The sequence below is a fragment of the Macrobrachium nipponense genome, chromosome 25 (genome assembly GCF_015104395.2).
Source record: "Macrobrachium nipponense isolate FS-2020 chromosome 25, ASM1510439v2, whole genome shotgun sequence".
NCBI classification, from domain to species: domain Eukaryota; kingdom Metazoa; phylum Arthropoda; class Malacostraca; order Decapoda; family Palaemonidae; genus Macrobrachium; species Macrobrachium nipponense.
The window spans coordinates 44110904-44137267 of record NC_087214.1 but is presented as its reverse complement, the minus strand read 5'-3'; positions in this window follow the sequence as shown (position 1 = coordinate 44137267).

Genomic DNA, 26364 nt, shown 5'->3' with positions numbered 1-26364 from the left:
ATATAACGCTTATTCAGAATACATATTATATCAACACATAAATTTTGAGTGTATTCTGCACTACGTAGGTTGAATAAATTTGGTACTTACAATGTAAAAGTGACCTTTTTTGAAGACGGGCCAACTTACTCAGAGAAAAGGTTTCGAACGCACTCGTTACGTAACTTATGACATCCATTTCTTCCCCGTTGTTTCTCGATGGATGATTGGCTATACGTAACGAAGGCTAAACCTCTGGCAACAATGTCATACAAATTTAAATACAAGCAAAGCAGTACCCACCTTCATGAACTCTGGAACCTCTTCACTGATAATTGTCATAATGAACAAACCAACAAAATATGTTAATAAATACAAAAACACTTACTTGATTATTAGTCTAACTCCCAAAATAAGTTTCCAAAGAAATTACAGTCTACTTTATAGGTCACACTCAGATTGACAAGATGTAAGGAATAGTTGGTAATTACCAAAACATAGTAGACAAGCTGATTTGATAACTGCTATAATCCAATGTCAAGCAATTTTTATTTATTGGCTATCTACCTATTTACTGAAAAAAAATAGGCGGTACCGTATATTGGCTTTAAACCTTCACCAATAATTATCGTCAGAATTATGACTTCATGAGCTCCACCCACTTTCCGACCTCGTTATAATTCAGGATAACACTGAAGGCTACCATGGGCATTGTTGGATTAGAAAATTTAACTTCTGGCTATAAAAACAACTAATTTTTCTCGAGTAAGTTGTAAGAAGTGCTAAATGATTCTCAAGGATCCCAGCAGTTGGTCTAAACGTTTAATTCATGTATATTACTGCTATACTGTTGCGGCACTACTGCTACAGTAGTATTACTACGCTAGCACTGATACCCCACCCACATCTATGTATCGTTCCGCCATTCATAAAGTCTGGGTTTCAGAGCCGATGGAATTTCTGTCTGGTGGATGGGCGGGGCACATTTAGTCAAAAGCTGTTTGTTTACCTTGCTTACGTAAGAATGTTTTTCGACTCTTGCTCGTAATCATTGGCCATGGCGTCGGCTAGATCATTTTTACTCTATAAAAATTAAAAACTATCGGGTTTAGGTTATTGATAATGCTGACAAAATTTGTGTGTGGTTGTAAAATATACATATGTCAACTTTCAGCTACCTCCTCCGATGCTTTGACAAGGAGCTAAGTCCAAAAACCGTGTTACAGAGACCCTGAATCTCATAGTAGTGGGAGAAATACCGTTGGGTGATGCCTGGGGTCGCCACTGAGCCACCTTAGGTTCTGTTAATTGTCTTAATCCTCTTCATCGTTGGTTTAAGGAAGACCTTGTCTATATGGTCAGAATCCCAGCCTCCATTGGAAAGGTTGATCCTATTATCTTGTTATATCAGTGAAGATTCCATCATGTCAAATGATAGAAGCATGGGAAGGGAATGTTATCTTTGTGAGTTTTGGGGAGGCCATAGAAATAAGGTAATTTTCCTGAGGACTCAGCAAATCTAGGAAATTCTATGCTAGAAACTGTAAGCAATTGCTCTTTAATTCTGAAATTAATATTTTCCCAAAAATTACAATAGGGGAGACTAAACCCAATGGGTCAAAGACACTTACTACCCATGACAAAATAGAACGTTTAGTGACTGATAAGTCATTCACATTACAGGGTTTCACATTTAATACATTCCTGAAAATTGTTCCGGTTAATTCCTGAAACTGAAGTTACCAATTTCTCTTGCTCAAGTATAGTCATTGAATTGTGCACTGTTTGACAACCATTCCTGTAGTGGCATACCTGCCTGCTCCAATATATGATTAATAACAGGGTAGTCGGTTAACATTTGTTCAACATTCTCATAAGTACGTAGAAAATATTTACATAAAAGCACATCAGAGATTTTGCCAAAGGGTGTTAATGGTTATTATAGTGATAATAAAGGGAACTTTGCAAAAGGAAAGGTGAACAAGTAGCACCAAAACATGCAAGTTTAAATTTGTATTATACAATACTAAATGGGTCTGTGGGGTCTGTCATCCAAATGAATCGACACCAAACTCGGGATGATTCATCAATCCCAATCCTGAGAATGTTTTGCTTATGTCTGAAATAACTCACAAAGGACTGGTTCTAAATGCAAGAAGTGATTCAAACAACTTAGTGGTCAAAGATGGTCCTGTAAGTAAACACTCATTTAAGGAATAAGTGCCAGACCTTTTAAAAGAGGTATTAAATACAAACGTATTGGGGTTGTACTCAAGTCCTTCTTTACACGATGATAGAGCAAGTAGTGACCTTTGATTGGTTCCGATGGTGGAACACTTTTAATAAATCCTAAATTCAAATACTCAGACAAAATACTACTATAATGATGCCAAAGTAAAGGATCACTAATGAATTTCCCCATCAAATGACTTCAATTTCCAAGGGCTACATGATAATTTGTAGGTCTGCAACTTGACTTAAATGGCAAACTTACCACATACTGGTTATCAACCTTAAGAATAGACTGCTCAAAATGTTCAACCGTTCTTCTCTCCTCTGGTGAGAGGTCAAACTCATTTATTCCTATGGCATCCAATCCCCAAAGATTTGATATGCTACAACACTCGCTACAGAGGTCCTTTACATAAACGTGCACATATTATATGCTGGGTGGTTACAATATTCACTGATTGACCATAGGACCACTGAGGCATGGGCCCATCAATGAGGGCATCACCAGCTGTACTGAAAGTACAAATACCCATAGAACTAGACTGATGTATAAATTTGTGAAAATAGTCCACACCAATAATCAGCTGAATACAATTAACATAATCACTATTAAGGTAGCAATCAGCCAATTTAACACCTTTACTACACAGGAATGTGGCAACCTTAGATATAACATGAGTGAAAATACTAGTGTCAACGTTATTATGGACTAATGCTTTAATTAATAACTGTAATTCTTACTTTACCTTAACCAGATCACAACTAATTGTTACTGGGTCGCAGCCAAATGGAGAAAGAAATAGTGTAATCCTATCCCAAGGCTTAAGGTGTAACTCCTGTGCAAGTGAGGGACAAATAAATAATCTCTGGGAATATGTATAAAAAACGGTATGTGTTTGCAACTTTTTTGCCACCACCTGAAACTTGAACAGTAGCTGTAGGTATTGCAGTTGAAACTAACTTACCTTCAGGACAATATCGAGGTAATACTGCACTTGACTGATCAGATACAGAACCATTATTACAATAATCATTTGTGGTAACAGAACTAGAGCTAACACTTTGTACAGAAACACCTTTGACAAATTTCTGGCTTTGAACATTAACTCTGTCCATGGACTTTGAAGGATTCAGTACTTTGTCATTACACAGCTTGAAACAAAGGAAAGTATGATTGTTTTCATTACAGAACAAACAGGGCTTATGTTTTGGTTGAATATTAACCAAATTTGACTGCTGGCTACCTGCAGAACTAATTTTATATCCATCTCTAGTCTTACCTGAATCTGACCGAGACACAGTGGAATCTATTTTTAAAGGGTTATGACCGACTGATTTAGAATCGTGGAGACTTAGTTCTTTACAGTTCAAACAAATCTAGAGCATACTTCAACCCTTCTGAAATCTGATTAAGTGAAAGATCAAATGTTTGATACTTTGCGTTAAGTAACTTTGATGTCTCTGGGGACAATTTCTGGAGCAAAATATTTCTAAGGAGAGACTCAGACTGTTCTACATTGACTTCATTATTACTTGACTGCAACATCAGCTTCCTATAAACAAGTCTAAAATTCAACAATTCGTCATAATTTTGTCTGGGAGAGGATAAATTTCTAAACTCTCTAAGCAAAGAATAAGTTAGATGGCTACTATCGAGATAGGTCTCTTTCAGCATCTGTATAGCCATAACATAATTCTGATTGGTAATACTAAGAACTTCTATGACCCTAAAATGCTGAACTTCGAAACACGGTTATATCAGTACGGTCATGAATGACACTACTGCACAAATCCCAAAATGCTGGCCATTCTTGGTACTTATCATCAAAATCTGGAATCTTTATGTGTGGTAACCTTGGCAAGGGAAGTGCACCATTCCCCTTACTAGGCGAAATACCTGAATAACTAACCTTAGACAGGGTTTTCTCATTAATTTTAGCTGATAGATCATTTCTGATTCTCTTAGCATTGCGATCAACAACTCTATAGTCTCGTAATTTGGGACTCAATAAATCAGGAGTTCTAGTCAATACTGACTGATACTGATGCCAAGCACTCTCCAAGTTCTGCAAAGCACCTCGCAGGTCCCTACTATAATTCTGAAGAATTTCAAGAGCAGGTTCACCTGTGCCTGCTAAGTATTGCTCTATCTCATTCCCTATCTACAACATGATTGACATCACCATTGTACACTGTCTGAATCAGTGTATCACTATGCAAATTTGCACCTTCTGCTTCTGTACCTGTAGCCATGACAAATTAAACTGCAATCGAATCACTGATAGCAGTAAATTGTTACACTTCAATATATCAATTGATCCTGAAATAAAAATACACTACAATACACATTATTATATCGAACCCTGAAATACAAATACACCACAATACACTGTGATAATGGTGCAGATACAATAAAATCCTAAACATTTTACACACACATGATTATCTGAACCTCATCAAGTCACAGGAACTGGTAACAGCTGGTTAAGGTTATCAGAACCACTTAGCATAACCACAAACACTGTCATAAATATGATAATGAAACGAGGTAAATGCAAATATCAATACACTACCGGAAGAACTTAAAAAAAAAAAACTATAACCATTGATTCACGGCTGCTTAACACTAAAACTAATAGCATCCGGTTTGAAGAAGGACCACTACCTAAGGTTGTGGGAAATTATTACTCGATACATTCACAGACTATACTATTACTCTTTTTTGCTTCTCTTTAGCTCTCAAATATGCAGTTCTATTGGAATCAAATTTATGTCTCAGATATCTTCTAATTCATGTTTTCGTTATCTTCCTTGCTATTTTACATTCCTCATTCCACCAGGGTACCAGTGGTCTAGTCGGATTGCCTTAGGTAACTGGAACAATTTCATTTGCTTTATTATTTATTGTTTTTACTAGATGTTCATAAGCATCTATGTGGTTTGTAAAGTCTGATAATTTTATTTTAATTACTGTTTTTTTATATAAATTCCAGTCTGCTTCCTCCATTTTCCTCTTTGGTATATGTTATATTGGTAGTATTTTTTAACTCTATCTGTATTGGCCAGTGGTCACTGCCAAATAAATTATTAATTACTTGCTAACTGAAATCTGTAGCAATTTCTGGGGAACATAAAGAGATGTTTATTGCAGATGTGGTATTATGATAAACATCAAATCTTGTTGGAGAACCATTATTTGAAATAATTAAATTTTTGTTATCTATAAGATCTAGGAGAATATTTCCTCTCCTGTCAGATGATGTTCTTCTCCACATGGGATGTTTGGCGTTAGTCACCAACTAATAAGTTAGGTTTTGGTAGTTGTTCTATTAAATTTTCTAGGTTTTGGTAGTTGTTCTATTAAATTTTCTAAATCTTCAACTTGTAATGGTCAAATATTTCCAAGATTATCTATCAAGCGATTTTCTAATATATATTGAGGCTATGCTTATTTTTTCCAAGGATTACTCGAACAGCTCATTTAACTGAAGAATGTGTTATAATTGCAGTTCCTCCTTGACTGTTGTCATTTAAAATTTGTGTTGATTGCCATACTTTATGATTTATGCCAGCATTAAGAATCTTATTACCTATTTTACATTCTCTAATTAATGATTTTAAGTTTTCATTATTTGATACGTATCCTCTAATATTCTACTGTAAAATAGACATTTTGAGAAGGTTTTGAATTTTGTTTAATACTTTTATTTGTTTTCCTGTACTGTATTTTATTTAAATTGCATGACTTTGCTGTACCGTGTTCTTGTTTTGGTGGGTGATGTATTTCTGCTGTTGTTCTCTTGATTGGCTGAAGAGTCTCAGATGTTCTTTTTATTAGAGGTATATTTAAATGGCTTTTTATCTGGGTTCTTTTTCAGTACGTTCTTCATTTTTATCTGATATTTTAACTTTCTCTTTATTTGAGTTTCTCTTTTTTCATTTTTTGTTTGTAAGCAATTTTCGTTGAATTTGTCTCGTCGATATTCATATTTTTTTCCATATAGATTTTTGGTCTTATTGATTGTATATTTTGTTTTTTTGGATTTGGGTGGAGTTGTTTCAATTAATTTTTTTTTTTTTTTTTTTGCCTTTTCATTTAGCTTTTATATTTTGCTTGTCCTCCAAATTCATCGTGCTGTCTTCATGTATTTTCTCATATGGCATTTCTGGTATTGGTAATATATTATATAAATTTGGGTTACTTGTATGATTTGTAGCTTCTGAGCTTGAAGTTTGGTCTGTTATATTATGTATATTTTCTGTTTGGTTTGTACTGTATAATTTTGTAGGAATTTGGTTTTGCACTTCTTTATTTACTACCTTTTTATGTGTGTTTTTCCTTGCTGGATCTTGTAAACCTCTTACTTTTAGTTCTATCCTAGCTTCTCTTACTGACATTCCACTTCTTTCTTGTAAAATTTTAAGTTCAGTATTAAATAAGTAATATGCACATTCTTTTGATCTAGAGTGGTGTTCTTGGAGTTTCTCCAAAAATTTTACTTGAATGGCCATATTTACCACATGATTTGCAGTGTAATGGTGTAAGAATATATGGTCTCAACACTCTTGTCTACCCTAAAACTTTAATTGTTAAAGGGAGAGTGTTTCCTATAAATTTAAGTTTAGCTACATGTATTTTTATGTTTAAATGTTTCTACTTGGGATATCATAGATTTCACATTCTTTAATGTCCATAAAAATATTTCTATCAATTTGTTCGTTATCATTATTTGGCAACATTATAGTACCATATGTACTGTTAAGTTTATAATATCTTATTGACTTTTATTTTTGTGTTATCTATATTAGTAATTTGTAAGTAATTTTCAGATTGAGCCTTGGTAGTGGTTTTCACTATCCATAAATTGGTTTGTGTTTGACGAAACTTCATGTTTTCAGTTGGGTATCGGGTTAGTAAATAATTTTATAATTTTGAATTTGAAATTTTGTTTTCACTTTCTTTTGTTAAAAATCTTGCCCAACTGTCCCTTCCAAAAAGTAAATCAAATAAAGCCAGAGTAGGGGTAGGTTGTAATTTTCGTTTACCAAATCTTTTAGACCTAATAAAAGGCTCCTTAGTTGGTAAACTTTGAATTGAAGTATCCAAAAGGGTGTCCTTATTCGTGTCCAGGGTCAAATGGGAATTTAATGTCAAGGGGTCACATTTTCCGGGGGGTTGGGTTGCTGTCTACTTCCATTTTTCTTTTCTTTTAAATTACAAAGAAACCAACTACAAATCATGAAAAAAAAACTGGGTCTACTCACCAAAGACATAGCAGAGACCAACTCCCATATGTCCACTCCTTACCCTACCGCGAAGGGATGGCTTTATCATAACATGATTGGCTCAAGTGTAAGCAAAACCCGCTTGATAAGACCGAGGGCATAACTAGTATGCAATCATCCCCACTCGTGTTATTTGAGAGGGCAATCCAAATAAATTGCCGAGAGTCGTACCATGGAGACTATACCTCCGTAGGTAAGTCCCCATAGGCAGTCCCGCCCCAATAAATATTGATGTAGAAATCAGGGTTCAAACATATTCAAGTGGCAGACAAAGCCACTATAGTCCCCGCCATTTGGATCAAGGTAAAGCCTATGTACAGAGACCCAGATCCTACCTAACCTGCAAGAGAGTTTTAGTGAAGAGAAGGAGGACAGCTAAGGGGAACAACTGAGTGATAGAAAGTAAAAGATTGAAAAATAATAAAGTCAGTGAAAAATCGAGATATTTAGATTCAAACTAGGAGATAATTCTCCCAGTTCGAAAACCCTCTTGCTCGTTACGCAGTTTCAACCATAGGTTGGAAATGCGTAACTCCGTCAAGGCAGTTTCAACTCAAGAGAGAGAGAGAGAGAGAGTGTGTGAGAGAAATTATGGGATTCAAAAGAACATCATGATTATAAAGACAAAGTAAAAAAAAAAAAACCATTGGTATGAAACACCCCATAGGACTTGCACAATAAAGGTGACGATTTAATACCTCATGATTATGGGTATTCTTGAGTCCATGAGAATGGTGAATGAAGAAGGTTTGGATTTCAAGGATTATTATTACGTCAATGCCTAAGGGGAGTAATTGTTGAAGTATTACTCCCACATTGAAATAGAAAAGTAATGTGACGTATATTGATGAGTTTCTTAGGTCAAGGTTCTCGAGAAAATATCTCTCAATATTATTGTGAATATCGGAAAACCTTTGCGAAATCAACCGACATTCGCTGGATTTTATTTTTCCTTACTCATCTTTCTAAAACTCTTGGGAATGGCATAACATTTTTGAATACTCTTCTAAATAAGATTATAAACCTTTTTATCTCGGAAGAATTTTCGCAGCTTTGCAAAATGTCAACCATTCAGTTTATATCGTTTTTGAGTTCGTCTAGAATGTTGCGCAAGATAGATAAGTGCTAGTTATGATTGCATTAGACAAGCGCTGACTGACAAAATCTACAAAAAAAAGACGAATGGAGCCTATGATAATAACATAAATTTAAGGCATCCTTACAAATTAAGTTCCTTTATTTTTGAAACAGCATTATTTTCTGTAAATAGAGTCCTTCCATTTAATGTAGCAAAAAGTGATGACGTATGTCTTACTTTCATTTATAAACCTGAAAATTTGAATGCAAAAACGTAAAAGAGGAGTGCCATAAAACATTAGAGAAGCAAGTTGGGTTGATAATTAGTCCGAAATTTGACATTTCAGTAGCCATGGAAACGGCATAAACTATAATAGATGCATAAAAAAAATTATAAAAGAAAATAGCATTATCGCAAAGCAAAACTGTGTACCTCCATGGAATTTATATTTCAGTGAGTCTAAAGAAATAATTCACGACATAGCTTAATGGCGCGTTCGTGTTAAGTGCTAACTGAAAAAAGTGAGAGAGAGAGAGAGAGAGAGAGAGAGAGAGAGAGCGAAAGAAGCAAGAGAGGAGAGGAATATATGCCGCTTATGCACGTTTCTCTTAATTAATGCTAAAATGTTTCGTTTTTCATTCCGACTTATGACAGGAAAATTCGCAACTGAAAGATTGAGCGGGATATTGCATCTGCTTTGCAAAGTAGGTTCTGGTAATAACTTTGTATTTTATTTAAGGAATGTGTGGCCCGGTAAATCTCTCTCTCTCTCTCTCTCTCTCTCTCTCTCTCTCTCTCTCTCTCTCTCTCTGTGCGAGTCGTATCATGAGGATAGTTTCGTAATATCTATCGACTTTAAAGGAAAAGTCGAAACAGATCGCATGTGTGTTGATGAATTCTTAATTCGTAGCACAACCTGTTCCCTATTTTCTATATATTTTACGCCACACTGACTGGAGGTTTGATGCTTTGTTACAAATAGGATATTTTTTATTTTTGTGGAATTCTGAAACGTGTTAGGATTCATGACCAAATTTACCGGGAAGTTTGTTCGTGAAATTTTTAACGATGGCCTGCTTGTCTAAGCAGTATATTAGGCGAAGTGTAAATAAAGGATGTTTATCCTTCCAGATAACAGGAGAGAGACAAACAGGGCCAAGTAGAGAGTGTTTGTGTTTGCGATATTTCTCCTATTAGAATTACAATATTATTCATGGAAAACTAAATATTATAGATGTTGTACTAAATGTATACAGATCTCTTAAAACACTGCCACGAAGGTATCACCAATAGAATATAAACAAATTTATATTTCTACGGTTTTCATATTAAGTTTGCGTGAATGGGAAGTTTAGTTTTTGGCTAAAGCCTGGTTGAAAATCATGGTCTGTTTTAAACTAATTTTCCATGATAATTATTTTCCTTCTGTATGTAGCCTTATTAAAAAAGAAATTCAACTTAGAATTAAATATTGTGAAATATAACAGATATAAAAAGTTTATTATCCTAAATCCATGTAAACAGTGCATTAACAGTTCCATGAGGACTAAACACATTCACACACACACACACACACACACACACACACACACACACACACACACACAATGTCTCTATTAACTCATAGGGGGAAAATCCACAAAAATAGAAAATGAGATAAACAGACAAATAAGCAGTTAACCCTAAAAGCCCTTCCTAATTGCAATTTATTGCCTACTTGAACGAGGACTCTTGTGCGACAAAAAAAAAGAGCTGATTTTATTTTAGGAAGAATTTAAGACTTCACCCCAAGTGGATGGGGACGTGACATGTAGCAATTTAGTGTAAATAAATCAGAGATAAAGTCCAAACACCACAAACAGTTTTTAAACAGCATACTTGATAACTGAGCTAATAAGCTACACAAAAATACAATAACAGTAATTACTACTATGGGTTTCACAGACAGTGCAATTACGTATTTGGGCAATGACTCTCGTATCAGTATGAGATTTTGCTATAGTGTATGACACCCAGTGCCGTAATTTAAAAAGTATCACTAATTGTAAAAAATAAGAAACTTGTCCTTGTACCAAGAGACAAAAACTCGATTAGCCAGACATGGATACGAACACATCAGTATATAAAAGCTCCGCCTACCCTCTCCCTCCCCCTCCACCTCAACCCCCAACCCCACCCCTCCTTCTTCCTTCCCTCTCCTTTCTTCCCCTCCCTTTCTCTCTCTCTCTCTCTGTCTCTCTCTCTCTCTCTCTCTTTTCTGAAAGTTTCTTCAGTTTAAACTTATTTTGTATGATTTTTTTCTATCTATCTATCCATCTATTCTAATAGTAATTTACATTGTTGTATCTATCTAACGATTCACTCGGTTGTCATCTGCCAGTTGACTGATTTATCTATGCAATTATTCTCTCTCTCTCTCTCTCTCTCTCTCTCTCTCTCTCTCTCTGTGGTAGTGGTAGTGGTACTGTAAATGGGTATTAGAGTGAGAGATATCTGAATGTGTGGTGGAGTAATAGGAGGATAGAGACTATGATTGGTGGTAAAGCGACTGTTATACTTGTGTTTGGTTACCTTCGCAATCCTCATTAGGACTCAGGGCATCAGCTATATGCTTGTATTACGAAGGTGAAGAAGCGATTGCCACCTCGGAAGTTCTGGTATATTAGGAAAATCTCACAGTACTCTACGAGTTAATGTTTTAGAAACGGTATGAATACCTTTGGAATACTATAATTTCCTTCTGTAATAAATATATAACTTTTCCTCCGGAGATTTCTTTACTTTACATGATTTATTTACAGATATAACGGAAACTGTTCATCTCCATATGACAAATATGTTCTCGCGAAGTCATTCATGGTGCCAAATACTTTAGAATAATAGAGCAGATATCAAATTTTTCTCTTAATTGTTATAAAACTATCCAATGGGATTTCCCTGCGAAGCGTTGATGCTTCGGACCCTCCCCTTCTAAAATGAAATAGAAATTAGTGATACACAACTCTCAACAATTATATTCTCTCAATTTTAGTACACGATTCACGCTATTTATGGCAAATGCTTCTCATTGTCAAAGGGTTTTTACCCGTCACAAAATACATTTACATAGAAATGCACGTACCCAGAATATCATATTATACTGTTATAAAAGATTTTGTGATCCACATAAATAATCCATCCAGAGTAGAAAAAAATAGGAAAGAAGAGGTATGAAATACATTTTTATTTTTCGAATCTGCGATAAATTTCCCCTATGTTCTAAGAGTCATATTTCAACAGCAAACCTACAAATGAATCTAATTTTCATTTGTAATTCCTGAATGAAACGTCCTTTTAAATCTAATGACCATCCGAAGTGCAAGAGAAATGTTAACAGTGAATGACCTCTTCTAAAAGACTTTCATCACCACGGGATCTCTGACAAGAAATATCTAAGGTAATGTGTAATATCTAAAATAGAAATAATTAATAGTGATTATCATAATTACAGTTATTATATTCTTTTTAGTTTTAATCTGCAAGTAATATATTGTAATAATCAGTGTCCCATTTTACCATATAATGAATACAATTATGAGTTTCATATATTACTTAGTGACTTCCCTTTTAAAGCATAATTATATATATATATATATATATATATATATATATATATATATATATATATATATATATATATATATATATATATATATATATATATTATATATATATATATATATATATATAATCCTTATTTGACATTAGATTATATTTAATACTTTAATGTAAATAAACTCTACGTTTTCATGTAATTACGTAACAGGTTTTCTTATATAAAAACAGTAATGGTATACGTAATTTTTATTATTTATTTACTCAGTTTCCGGAGAAATGTTGAAATTTTCGCGTTTTCTAGGTAAAGTATTTCAAATTCTTCCTAAACTGACACAATCTTTTGCACATCATGTTGACATTCACAGCCACATTGAGAAGGAAATAAGTGATCTTTACAAGCGCTTTATAAATTGAAATAAGCTAGATATTTTTAGTGACATTCTAAACATAGAAAGCAATCATATATTACTCGAAAGAGAGAGAGAGAGAGAGAGAGAGAGAGAGAGAGAGAGAGAGAGAGAGAGAGAGAGAAAGCTTATAAACCAAAACGTTATTTCCTTTGGCAAACTGAATGATATACCACGAGGAATAAGGGAAACCCACAAATATTATTGTCGTAATGTAGATCATAAAAGTTAATCATGGTAATGATAAAGTAAAAAGTCAATTCAACACTCGCATCCGGTCATTTTAAAGAAATGTTAAGGATGTGCCCAGGTAGCTTAATGAGACTCCATGAGAATGAAGACGGTGAAAACGAGTCTTTATGTCCTTTCAAGTTATTATTATTAATTACTATTATCATAAGAACAGCTGTATTTGCGATATGTTGAAATGGCCTTGAGTGCGAGGCGAAAAAGACAACCTAATAGAGTAATGTGAAGAAAAACTAATGACTCCTAAAAGTGACAATTTCATATTTCATGTTTATGGGTTTGTTGATACCATTAATGTCCCTGGGAATGGAGTATGGAGATAATTAAATTTGAAATTGGCAGTAAAAGATGAAAAAAATAGATCTCAGGGGAAATTATCGTGAGTTATTGGTCATTTTTATGTGGTCACCCTGCTATCAACGTCCACAATGACACCCGAGGTCATTTGGTCTAACAGAAATTGCTTTTCGTGGATGGGCTATGATTTTATAGATCTGTTTTATTCTCGGAGACCTTTAATTTTCCTTTATAGCATACTAAATGCAGGTATTAACGTCTCCTTATACCTAACGGATAAAAAACCTACCGTAACTGAGTCTTCAACCGAACAGAACACACAATCTGCAGTCCATTTATTTATCATTTCTTTTATCCTTTCCGCCACTAAATTTTATTTCTTAGCAGAATTCAATTCATTGTTTCGTACACACACGCACACACACACACACATACATATATATATATATATATATATATATATATATATATATATATATATATATATATACATATAATATATTATATCATATATCTATATATATATATATATATATATATATATATATATATATATATATATATATATCTCGAACTACAATGTCCTTTAATATCTAATTCGCTCTCCCTCGGATTAATATATTTTCATATATGCTTAACCGAATGGGAATTTTTTCTCGATAATAGACTTGCCTGGACCAGGGCGCGAACCCGTGCATCCTTTCAAACCCAGGAACGCGGTGGTGTAGTAGGTAAAGCTTTCACTGACGTTCCTGGGTTTGAAAGGATGCACGGGTTCGCGCCCTGGTCCAGGCAAGTCTATTATCGAGAAAAAATTCACCTTCGGTTAAGCATATATGAAAATATATTAATTCCGAGGTAGAGCGAATTAGATATTAAAGGACATTGTAGCTCGATATATGTATATGAATCACGGAAATGTGATATGACTTATATATATATATATATATATATATATATATATATATATATATATATATATATATATATATATATATGTATGTGTGTGTGTGTGTGTGTTCGGGATTAGAGAGCCGAACATTCTAACATAAGAAACCATTCACAAAACTGTAAAATATATATAGAAGAAGCCATATCCGAATCATGGGCCAACAGCAATGCATATGAACTGCCTATCCTAGAATCATTATTTATTAACAACTGGTTCCCCAGTTAAATACCCAGACCTCCTCCCCACACAACTGTACCTGAGCTAACTTTTATTCATGTATTGTCATTCTGTCTCTTGTCTTCTCTGCATAAGGTTGGTTAGCGGTCTTTGGTCCATTTTTTGTTTTGTTTGTGTGTGTTTTTTTTAAATTGTGTTGTGATTTATAAATGTTGAATTTTAGAGTAATTTTTAAAATAATTAAAAATAATTTTAAAGTAATTTTAGTTATTGTCTAACAGAATCCCTGAAGATGTAATAATGATATTACGAAAAGTAGGAAATGAAGAATTAAAAATGAATTACAACGTTTCCAATGATATATATATATATATATATATAATATATATATATATATATATATATATCAAACGCTCGAATCGGCTAGCCATGGTGGAGGGGGTTTCATATCGATTCTAATTACGAATACAACGAGATCGGCGTTGATTTGTAATGGTCGGAATCGATATAAACCTTTAGCCTCTCTGATAGCAGATTCGGTAGCTCACTGTCCGTTCCTGATCTCGTTCCCCGTTCCAACTGGACAGTGGTTCGATCCCATGGGGGAACGAAATTATTATCAACTAAAAAAATTCAAAAAAACCCCCTCGGTAGATATATGAAATTATATCAAGTTCCGAGGTAGAGCGAATTATGATATCTAACGACATTTGTAGCTCGAATGATATATATATATATATTATATATATATATTATATATATATATATATATAATGTCTGTGTGCGTGTGTGTAAAAACAATGAATTCTGCTAAGAGATAAATTTAGTGGAAAGGATAAAAGAAATGATAAATAAATAAGAGAAAAATGGGTCAAAACAGTGCATCAGTCATTGTGGTTCACTATGGACTGCAGATTGTGTGTTCTGTTCGGTTGAAGACTCAGTTACGGTAGGTTTTTTATCCGTTAGGTATAAGGAGACGTTAATACCTGCATTTAGTATGCTATAAAGGAAAATTAAAGGTCTCCGAGAATAAACCAGATCTATAAAATCATAGCCCATCCACGAAAAGCAATTTCTGTTAGACCAAATGAGACCCTCGGTGTCATTGTGGACGTTTGATAGCAGGGTGACCACATCAAAATGACCAATAACTCACGATAATTTCCCCTGAGATCTATTTTTTTCATCTCTTACTGCCAATTTCAAATTTAATTATCTCCATACTCCATTCCCAGGGACATTAATGGTATCAACAAACCCATAAACATGAAATATGAAATTGTCACTTTTAGGAGTCATTAGTTTTTCTTCACATTACTCTATTTGGTTGTCTTTTTCGCCTCTCACTCAAGGCCATTTCAACATATCGCAAATGCAGCTGTTCTTATGATAATAGCAATTAATAATAATAACTTGAAAGGACATAAAGACTCGTTTTCACCGTCTTCATTCTCATGGATTCTTATTAAGCTACCTGGGCACATCCTTAACATTTCTTTAAAATGACCGGATGCGAGTGTTGAATTGACTTTTTACTTTATCATTACCATGATTAACTTTTATTATCTACATTACGGCAATAATATTTGTTGGTTTCCCTTATTCCTCGTGGTATATCATTCAGTTTGCCAAAGGAAATAACGTTTTAGTTTATAAGTTAGCTCTCTCTCTCTCTCTCTCTCTCTCTCTCTCTCTCTCTCTCTCTCTCTCTCTCTCTCCGCAAATATTTTCGAGTAATATATGATTGCTTTCTGTGTTTAGAATATCACTAGAAATATCTAGCTTATTTCAATTTATAAAGCGCTTGTAAAGATCACTTATTTCCTTCTCAATGTGGCTGTGAATGTCAACATGATGCGCAAAAGATTGTGTCAGTTTAGGAAGAATTTGAAATACTTTACCTAGAAAACGCGAAAATTTCGACATTTCTCCAGAAACTGAGTAAATAATATAAAAATTACGTATACCATTACTGTTTTTATATAAGAAAACTTGTTACGTAATTACATGAAAACGTAGAGTTTATTTACATTAAAGTATTAGATATAATTCTATTAATTATGTTATACCCCAACTTTCTTTAAAAGAGAAGTCACTAAATAATTTATGAAACTCATAATTGTATTCATTATATGGTAAAATGGGACACTGATTATTACAATATATTACTTGCAGAATAAAACTAAAAAGAATATAATAACTGTAATTATGATAATCACTGTTAATTACATTACACATTACCTTAGATATTTCATGTCAGAGATCCCGTGGTGATGAAAGTCTTTTAGAAGAGGTCATTCACTTATAACATTTCTCTTGCACTTCGGATGGTCATTAGATGTAAAAGGACGTTTTATTCAGGAATTACAAATTAAAATTAGATTCATTTGTAGCTTTGCTGCCGAAATATGACTCTTAGAACATAGGGGAAATTTAGCGCAGATTTGAAAAATAAAAATGTATTTCATACCTCTTCTTTCCTATTGTTTTCTACTCTGGATGGATTATTTATGTGGATCACAAAATCTTTTATAACAGTATAATATGATATTCCGGGTACGTGCATTTCTATGTAAATGTATTTTGTGACGGGTAAAAACCCTTTGACAATGAGAAGCATTTGCCATAAATAGCGTGAATCGGGTACTAAAATTGAGAGAATATAATTGTTGAGAGTTGTGTATCACTAATTTCTGTTTCATTTTAGAAGGGGAGGGTCCGAAGCATCAACGATTCGCAGGGAAATCCCATTGGATAGTTTTATAAGAATTAAGAGAAAAATTTGATATCTGCTTTATTATTCTAAACAAATCATGTAAAGTAAAGAAATCTCGGGAGGAAAAGTTATATATTTATTACAGAAGGAAATTATAGTATTCGAAAGGTATTTGATACTGTTTATAAAACATTAAATCGTACACTACTGTGAGATTTTTCCAAAAATACGAGAACTTCCGAGGTGGCAATCTCCTCTTCACCTTCGTAATACAAGCATATAGCTGATGCCCTGAATCCCAATGAGGATTGCGAAAGTAACCAAACATAAGTATAACAGTCGCTTTACCATCAGTCATAGTGTCTATCGTCCTACTACTCCACCACACATTCAGATATCTCTCATTCTAATACCCATTTACAGTACCGCTACTACTACCACAGAAGAGAGAGAGAGAGAGAGAGAGAGAGAGAGAGAGAGAAATGAGAGGATAATTGCATATATAAATCAGTCAGTGGCAGATGACAATCAAGTGAATCATTAGATAGATACAACAATGTAAATTACTATCATAATAGATAGATAGATAGAAAAAATCATACAAAATAAGTTTAAACTGAAGAAACTTTCAGAAAGAGAGAGAGAGAGAGAGAGAGAGAGAGAGAGAGAGAGAGAGAGAGAGCGAGAGAGAGAGAGAGAAAGAGGAGAGAGAAGAGAAGGAGGGGGGGTTGGGGGTTGAGGTGGGGGGAGAGGGAAGGCGGAGCTTTTTTATACTGTTGTGTTCGTATCCATGTCTGGCTAATGGAGTTTTTGCCTCTTGGTACAGAGACAAGTGTCTTTATTCTTTACAATTAGTGATACTCTTTTAAATTACGGCACTGGGTGTAATACACTATAGCAAAATCTCATACTGATACGAGTGTTCGTTACGGAGTCATTGCCCAAATACGTGCTTGCACTGTCTGTGAAAACCATAGTAGTAACTACTGTTATTGTATTTTTGTGTAGCTTATTAGCTCAGTTATCAAGTATGCTGTTTAAAAACGGTTTGTGGTGTTTGGACTTTATCTCTGATTTATTTACACTAAATTGCTACATGTCACGTCCCCATCCACTTGGGGTGAAGTCTTAAATTCTTCCTAAAATAAAATCAGCCCTTTTTTTTTTTTTTTTTGTCGCACAAGAGTCCTCGTTCAAGTAGGTAATAAATTGCAATTACGAAGGGCTTTTAGGGTTAACTGCTTATTTGTCTGTTTATCTCATTTTCTATTTTTGTGGATTTTCCCCCTATGAGTTAATAGAGACTTTGTGTGTGTGTGTGTGTGTGTGTGTGAATGTGTTTAGTCCTCATGGAACTGTTAATGCACTGTTTACATGGATTTAGGATAATAAATTTTTATATCTGTTATATTTTACAATATTTAATTGTAAATTGAATTTCTTTTTTAATAAGGCTACATACAGAAGGAAATTAATTATCATGGAAAATTAGTTTAAAACAGACCATGATTTTCAACCAGGCTTTAGCCAAAATATAAACTTCCCATTCACGCAAACTTAATATCAAAACCGTAGAAATGTAAATTTGTTTATATTCTATTGGTGATACCCTCGTGGCAGTGTTTTAAGAGATCTGTAAACATTTAGTACAACATCTATAATATTTGGTTTGCCATGAATAATATTGTAATTCTAATAGGAGAAATATCGCAAACACAAACATTCTCTACCTGGCCCTGTTTGTCTCTCTCCTGTTAGCTGGAAGGATAAACATCCTTATTTACACTTTGCCTAATATACTACTTAGACAATCAGACCATCGTTAAAAATTTCACGAACAAACTTCCCGGTAAATTAAGTCATGAATCCTAACACGTTTCAGAATTCCACAAAAATAAAAAATATCCTATTTGTACCAAAGCATTAAACCTCCAGTCAGTGTGGCGTAAAATATATAGAAAATAGGGAACAGGTTGTGCTACGAATTAAGAATTCATCAACACATGCGATCTGTTTCGACTTTTCCTGTAAAGTCGATATATATTACGAAGCTATCCTCGTGATACGACTCGCATAGAGAGAGAGAGAGAGAGAGGGAGAGAGAGAGAGAGATTGATTTACCGGTCCACACGTTCCTTAAATAAAATACAAAATTATTACCAGAACCTACTTTGCAAAGGAGATGCAATATCCCGCTCAATCTTTCAGTTGCGAATTTTCCTGTCATAAGTTGGGAATGAAAAACGAAACATTTTAGCATTAAGAGAACGTGCTAAGCGCATTATCTCTCTCTCTCTCTCTCTCTCTCTCTCTCTCTCTCTCTCTCTCTCTCTATCTCTCTCACTTTTTTTCAGTTAGCACTTAACACGAACGCGCCATTAAGCTATGTCGTGAATTATTTCTTTAAGCTCCCTGAAATATAAATTCCATGGAGGTACACAGTTTTGCTTTGCGATAATGCTATTTTCTTTTATAATTTTTTGATGCATCTATTATAGTTTATGCCGTTTCCATGGCTACTGAAATGTCAAATTTCGGACTAATTATCAACCCAACTTGCTTCTCTAATGTTTTATGGCACTCTTCTTTTACGTTTTTGCATTCAATTTTTCAGGTTTATAAATGAAAGTAAGACATACGTCATCACTTTTTGCTACATTAAATGGAAGGACTCTATTTACAGAAAATGATGCTGTTTCAAAAACAAAGGAACGTAATTTGTAAAGATGCCTTAAATTTATGCAATCATCATAGGCTCCATTCGTATTTTTTTTGTAGATTTTGTCAGTCAGCGCTTGTCTGATGGTATTATAACTAGCACTTATCTATCTTGCGCAACATTCTAGACGAACTCAAAAACGATGTAAACTGAATGGTTGACATTTTGCAAAGCTGTGAAAATTCTTCCGAAATAAAAAGGTTTATAATCTTATTTAGAAGATTATTCAAAAAATGTTATGCCATTCCCCAGAGTTTTAGAAAGATGAGTAAAGGAAAACAAAATCCAGCGAATGTCGGTTGATTTGGACAGGGTTTTCCTATATTCACAATAACATTGAGAGATATTTTCTCCAGAACCTTGACTTAAGAAACTCATAAATATAAGTCACATTACTTTCTATTTCATGTGAGTAATACTTCAACAATTACTCCCCTTAGGCATTGACGTAATACCGGCTAAGTCATCACACACACACACACACACACACACACATATATATATATATATATATATATATATATATTTATATATATATATTATAGATATCTATAGATATCTATAGATAGCTATAGATATCTATCTATAATATATATATATATATATATCTATAGATATCTATAGATATCAATAGATATATATAGATATATATATATATATTATATATATATATATATATATATATATATAAGATAGATATATCTATTAGATCTATAGATATCTATAGATATATAATATAGATATATATTGATATCATCTATATATATAGATATATATAGATATATATATATTCTAGATATCTATAGATATCTATCTATATATAATATATATATATTATTAATATATAATATAATATTATATATATAAGAGAGAGAGAGAGACGAGAGAGAGAGAGAGAGAGAGAGAGAGAGAGAGCAAAAAAAGAATAATAAAAGAAGCAAAAAGAAATTCATCGAAAACACATATTAATCGTGTAAATTCCAAAACTCAAGACAAAGAAATTTGGAAAAAAATAAATAAACTGCAGGGTAGATATCACTATATTTCAAACCCCAAATAAATAGCAAATGAATTGGGTAAATGTTTCGCCAAAACATCAAGTATTTCAAATTATACAAAGAAATTCCGACCAAGAAGTAAAACTTTTGTCCCAATACCGATAGAATCTAAAAATCATTACATCTATAATCTTCCTTTCACCATGGAAGAACTGGAAAATGTCCTGAAACTTTCAAGTCCAACAGCTCCAGGGGAAGACAATATTAGGTATGAAATGATAAAAGAATTACCAGATCAAAGCAAAAGCTTTTTATTAGAAATTTTAAATGAATTACGGCATTCTCACAGTATGCCTAAAACCTGGAAAGAATCTTTATTCATACCAGACTGAAAATCAGGAAGAGACCCAGAGTCACCAAGCAGCTATAGGCCAATAGTCCTTACTAGTTGTCTAAGTAAGATATTTGAAAAATGGTGAATAATAGATTAACATGGGTACTATAAAACATATGGCTATTGTGAAACAAACAGTTTGGATTCAGGAAAAATAAAAGTTCCATTGATCCCCTAATAAGGATTACAAGAGAGATACAAAATGTAATGGTTGGTTAAAACCAAACAATAGGAGTATTTTTTTTTTATCGAAAGAAAGCATATGATACTACTTGGAGGGGAGGGATTTTAAGAATATTGATAGAATGGGGAATAGGAGGGAATCTATATGAATAAATTAAGGAATTCTTATCAAAAACAGAAATGTCAGTCATTTATCCAGGAGGAAGGAATTAGTCAAGGTAGTGTACTAAGCGTGGCATTGTTTGCTATAGCAATAAATGAAATAATTGAATTGATCCCACCAGGAGTCCAAGGATTCCTTTTTATAGATGACGTCGTCATATATAGTAGTGATGAAAAAGCGCTGGACATAACCAACAGATTACAAACAGCCATAAATAGGGTCAAAAAATGGTCTGACAACAAGGGTTTTAAGTCTTCACCACAAAAAACAAAGACGGCTAGATTTACAAGATCAAGAAAATAGGAATTAATTCCCACTTTATTCTTAAATAATGATATAATTGAATTTGATGGTCAGTAAAATTCCTCGGGGTAATACTTGACAAAAACTTATATTTAAAGAACATATAGAATAACTGGCGATAAAAGTGAGAAAATCCTTAAATTTAATAAAATTAATAGCGCATAATGACTGGGGTGCTGATAGAACCTCTCTGATAAAAGTATATACAGATAGTTCAAGTCGAAGGAGGGTGTAGGCTATGCTGTAATGACATATAAAAAATATAGAAATAAGGGGAAAAACTTCCAAAAATATGTTCGATATTCACTGCATAGATAAATGCTATATTGGAGGCTATAAAACATAACTTTATGGTGGGAAATGCAAACGATACCTTTGTAATATACACGGTGTTTTAGGGGCGCTAAAACAATACACAATTTCTCATCCCGTAATTGAAGAAAAAAGGGAGTGGATAGATATAATAGTAAGACGGAAATCGATAAATATAAAACTATGTTGGGTCCCTTCCCGTGTGGGCATAAAGGGTAATGAGGAGGTGAATAAAGAAGCTAAAAAGGCAGTAAAAAAGGAATCTATAAAAGAAATACAAATACCTTGCAATGACATTAAAACAACTATGAATGAATACTGTCAATCAAAATGGGAAAAAGAATGGCTAGAATTAAATCATAAATTAAAGCATATAAAAAAAGTTCTGTAAAATCTTAGAATAGACAATAATGCCAAAGAAGGGAAGATGTCATATTAACAAGATTAAGAATAGGACATACATACTTAACACACAAATACTTGATGTTGCAAGGCGAGGAAAGACAGGCCCCTTACTGTGACCATTGTCGTACACTGGACAGTCCGTCAACTGCCGACGGAATGCCATGAATTCGAAAGAAAACAAAGATCCAACAACATATATAATATCTACTTAAAGAACTATTGGGAGAAAATGCCCCACTTCTAAATATAGTGAATTATCTCAAAGAAAAAACCTGATGTATATGATATGACACATAATTTCATAAAGTTATACAGTAAGCGCTGAATGGCCTTTGCTGCTCCAGTGCTTGGTGTTACACCTAAACTTTATAACACCAACCAACTCTCTCTCTCTCTCTCTCTCTCTCTCTCTCTCTCTCTCTCTCTCTCTCTCTCTCTCTCTCTCTTTTGACCGTGTGACTGCTCTAAGAACGTCTGTTTTAGAAAACACCAGCCGTTGGGGATTAAGAATTCCCCAAAATGCACGGAAAACATTTGTTAAACCGGACTTTCCTTAGCAATTTCGGCTTCATAAAACACTAATATTCTATTTTCATTCTTCAAAACGGTTTCCCCCTTAGCACCCATTTATCTGTGTTTATCATTTGTCATGAATGGTGTCAAGAAATTTTCTGAAGGTTATCAGATTGTCGTCATAATTTGTTTTAAGTATTTTGAACATTCATGAATGGAAGTTTTCATTTTTCCTTTGTAAAAGAAATGCAATTACTTTGATACTCTTCTTAGCAACTACTGTATTTAGAACAAGCAATTATCCCTTTCTGTCGGTGGAATGGTTACGCATGCGCCTACCGTACTTACCTCTATGCTTCTTTGACAGGAAGGTGTGAGACGTTCGAGAGCTCCGGCTGTGAAAGGTAGAGTATCCTTGTTCCTTTGGGTCTAGTTCATGGCGTTGTTTCTTAAGTGCATTTCAAGACCCAGTGGATCCTAACGGAAGAATTTCGTTACATTCAGTTTAGTTTTTGTGTTAACTCTTCGTTTGTGCAAGTTTGTTAATGTTACCGTAACTGTAATTTGTGTAATTTTGATTCACTTAATTTAAATTTTACATAGCATTGATTCTGAAACACCCAACCCCCTTTTTTTTCTGTGAATTAGTTAAGGCTAGTACCTAATTAGGTACGTATGTGCTTGCTTAGGTAATTGTCCCTCAAAGTGATCTGAAATAGAACCTATCAAGTCTTCCTAAACTAAGGGTGTGCAAGGTTTTACTGTTCAGAGAGGGAGAAACAGGCTGGTAAAACTCTACCTGTGGTTGTCTGTGAATGTATCGATTAATAATTTCCCACAACCTTAGGTAGTGGTCCTTCTTCGAACTGGATGCTATTAGTTTTAGCAGATAAGTTAGTTAGCCTTCTAGTGTTACGGCTCGTGAATCAATGGCTATCGGTTTTTTTTTTTCTTTTATTTATAAGTTCTTCTGGTAGTGTATTGGTATTTGCATTTACCTCGTTTCATTATCATATTTATGACAGTGTTTTGTGGTTATGCTAACTGGTTCTGATAACTTTAACCAGCTGTTACCAGTTCCTGTGACTTGAGGTTCAGATAATCATGTTTGTGTAACATGTTTAGGATTTTATTGTATTTGCGCCATTATCACAGTGTATTGTGGTGTATTTGTATTTCAGGGTTCGGTATATCAATGTGTATTGTGGTGTATTTTTATTTCAGGATCAATTTATATATTGAATTGTAACAATTTCCTGCTATCAGTGATTCGATTACAGTTTAATTTGTCATGGCTACAGGTACAGAAGCAGAAGGTGCAAATTTGCATACTGATACACTGATTCAGACAGTGTACGATGATGATGTCAATTGCGTTGTAGAGATAGGGAATGAGATAGAGCAATACTTAGCTCTTGAAATTCTTCAGAATTATAGTAGGGACCTGCGAGGGGATTTGCAGAACTTGGAGAATGCTTGGCATCAGTATCAGTCAGTATTGACTAGAACTCCTGATTTATTGAGTCCCAAATTACGAGACTATAAAGTTGCTGGTCGCAATGCTAAGAGAATCAGAAATGATCTGTCAGCTAAAATGAATAAGAAAACCCTGTCTACGGTTAGTTATACATGTATTTCGCCAAATAAGTGGAATGGTGCACTTCCCTTCCCAAGGTTACCACACATAAAGATACCAGATTTTGATGGTAAGTATCAGGAATGGCCAGCATTTTGGGATTTCTACAGTAATGTCATCCATGACTGTACTGATATAACCAGTGTTTTGAAGTTCAGTATTTTAAGGTCCAGTCTCAAATGTAATGCTTTTAAGGTCATAGAAGGTCTTAGTATTACCATTCAGAATTATGATGTGGCTACACAAATGCTGAAAGAGACCTATCTCGATAGTAGCCGTCTAACTCATTCCTTGCTAAGAGAGTTTAATAATTTACCCTTTCCCAGCTACAATTATGAAGAATTGTTGAATTTTAGACTTGCTTATAGTAAGCTGATGTTGTAGGCAAGTAATAATGAAGTCAATGTAGAACAGTCTGAGTCTCTCCTTACAAATATTTTGCTCCAGAAGTTGTCCCCAAAGACATCCAAGATATCAGCAAGTATCAAACATTTTATCTTTCACTTAATCAGATTTCAGAAGGGTTGAAGTATGCACTAGATTTGTTTGAACTGTAAAGAACTAAGTCTCCACGATTCTAAATCAGTTGGTCATAACCCTTTAATAATAGATTCCACTGTGTCTCGGTCAGATTCAGGTAAGACTACAGATGGATATAAAATTAGTTCTGCAGGTAGCCAGCGGTCAAATTTGGTTGATATTCAACCAAAACATAAGCCCTGTTTGTTCTGTAATGAAAACAATCATACTTTCCTTTGTTTCAAGCTGTGTAATGACAAAGTACTGAATCCTTCGAAGTCCATGAAGAGAGTTAATGTTCAAAGCCAGAAATTTGTCAAAGGTGTTTCTGTACAAAGCGTTAGCTCTAGTTCTGTTACCACAAATGATTTGGGTAATAATGGTTCTGTATCTGATCGGTCAAGTGCAGTATTACCTCGATATTGCCCTGAAGGTAAGTTAGTTTCAACTGCAATACCTACAGCTACTGTTCAAGTTTCAGGTGGTGGCAAAAAATTGCAAACACATACCTTTTTTTATACATATTCCCAGAGATTATTTATTTGTCCCTCACTTGCACAGGAGTTAAACCTTAAGCCTTGGGATAGGATTACACTATTTCTTTCTCCATTTGGCTGCGACCCAGTAACAATTAGTTGTGATCTGGTTAAGGTAAAGCAAGAATTACAGTTATTGATTAAAGCATTGGTCCATAATAACGTTGACACTAGTATTTTCACTCATGTTATGTCTAAGGTTACCAAATTCCTGTGTAGTAAAGGAGTTAAATTGGCTGATTGCTACCTTAATAGTGATAATGTTAATTGTATTCAGCTGATTATTGGTGTAGACTATTTTCACAAATTTATACATAATCAGTCTAGTGTTATGGGTATTTGTACTTTCAGTACAGCTGGTAGTGCCCTCACTTATGGTCCCATGCCTCAGTGGTCCTATGATCAGTCAGTGAATATTGTAGACACCCAGCCTATAATATGTGCCCATGTTTATGTGACGGACCTCTGTAGTGAGTGTTGTAGCATATCAGATGTTTGGGAATTGGATGCCATAGGAATAAAGAAGTTTGACTTCCCACCAGAGGAGAGAAGAACGGTTGAACAGTTTGAGCAGTCTAGTCATAAGGTTGATAACCAGTATGTGGCAATTTTGCCATTTAAGTCAAGTTGCAGACCTTCTACAAATTATCATATAGCACTTGGACAATTGAAGTCATTTGATGGGGGAAATTTATTAGTGATCCTTTACT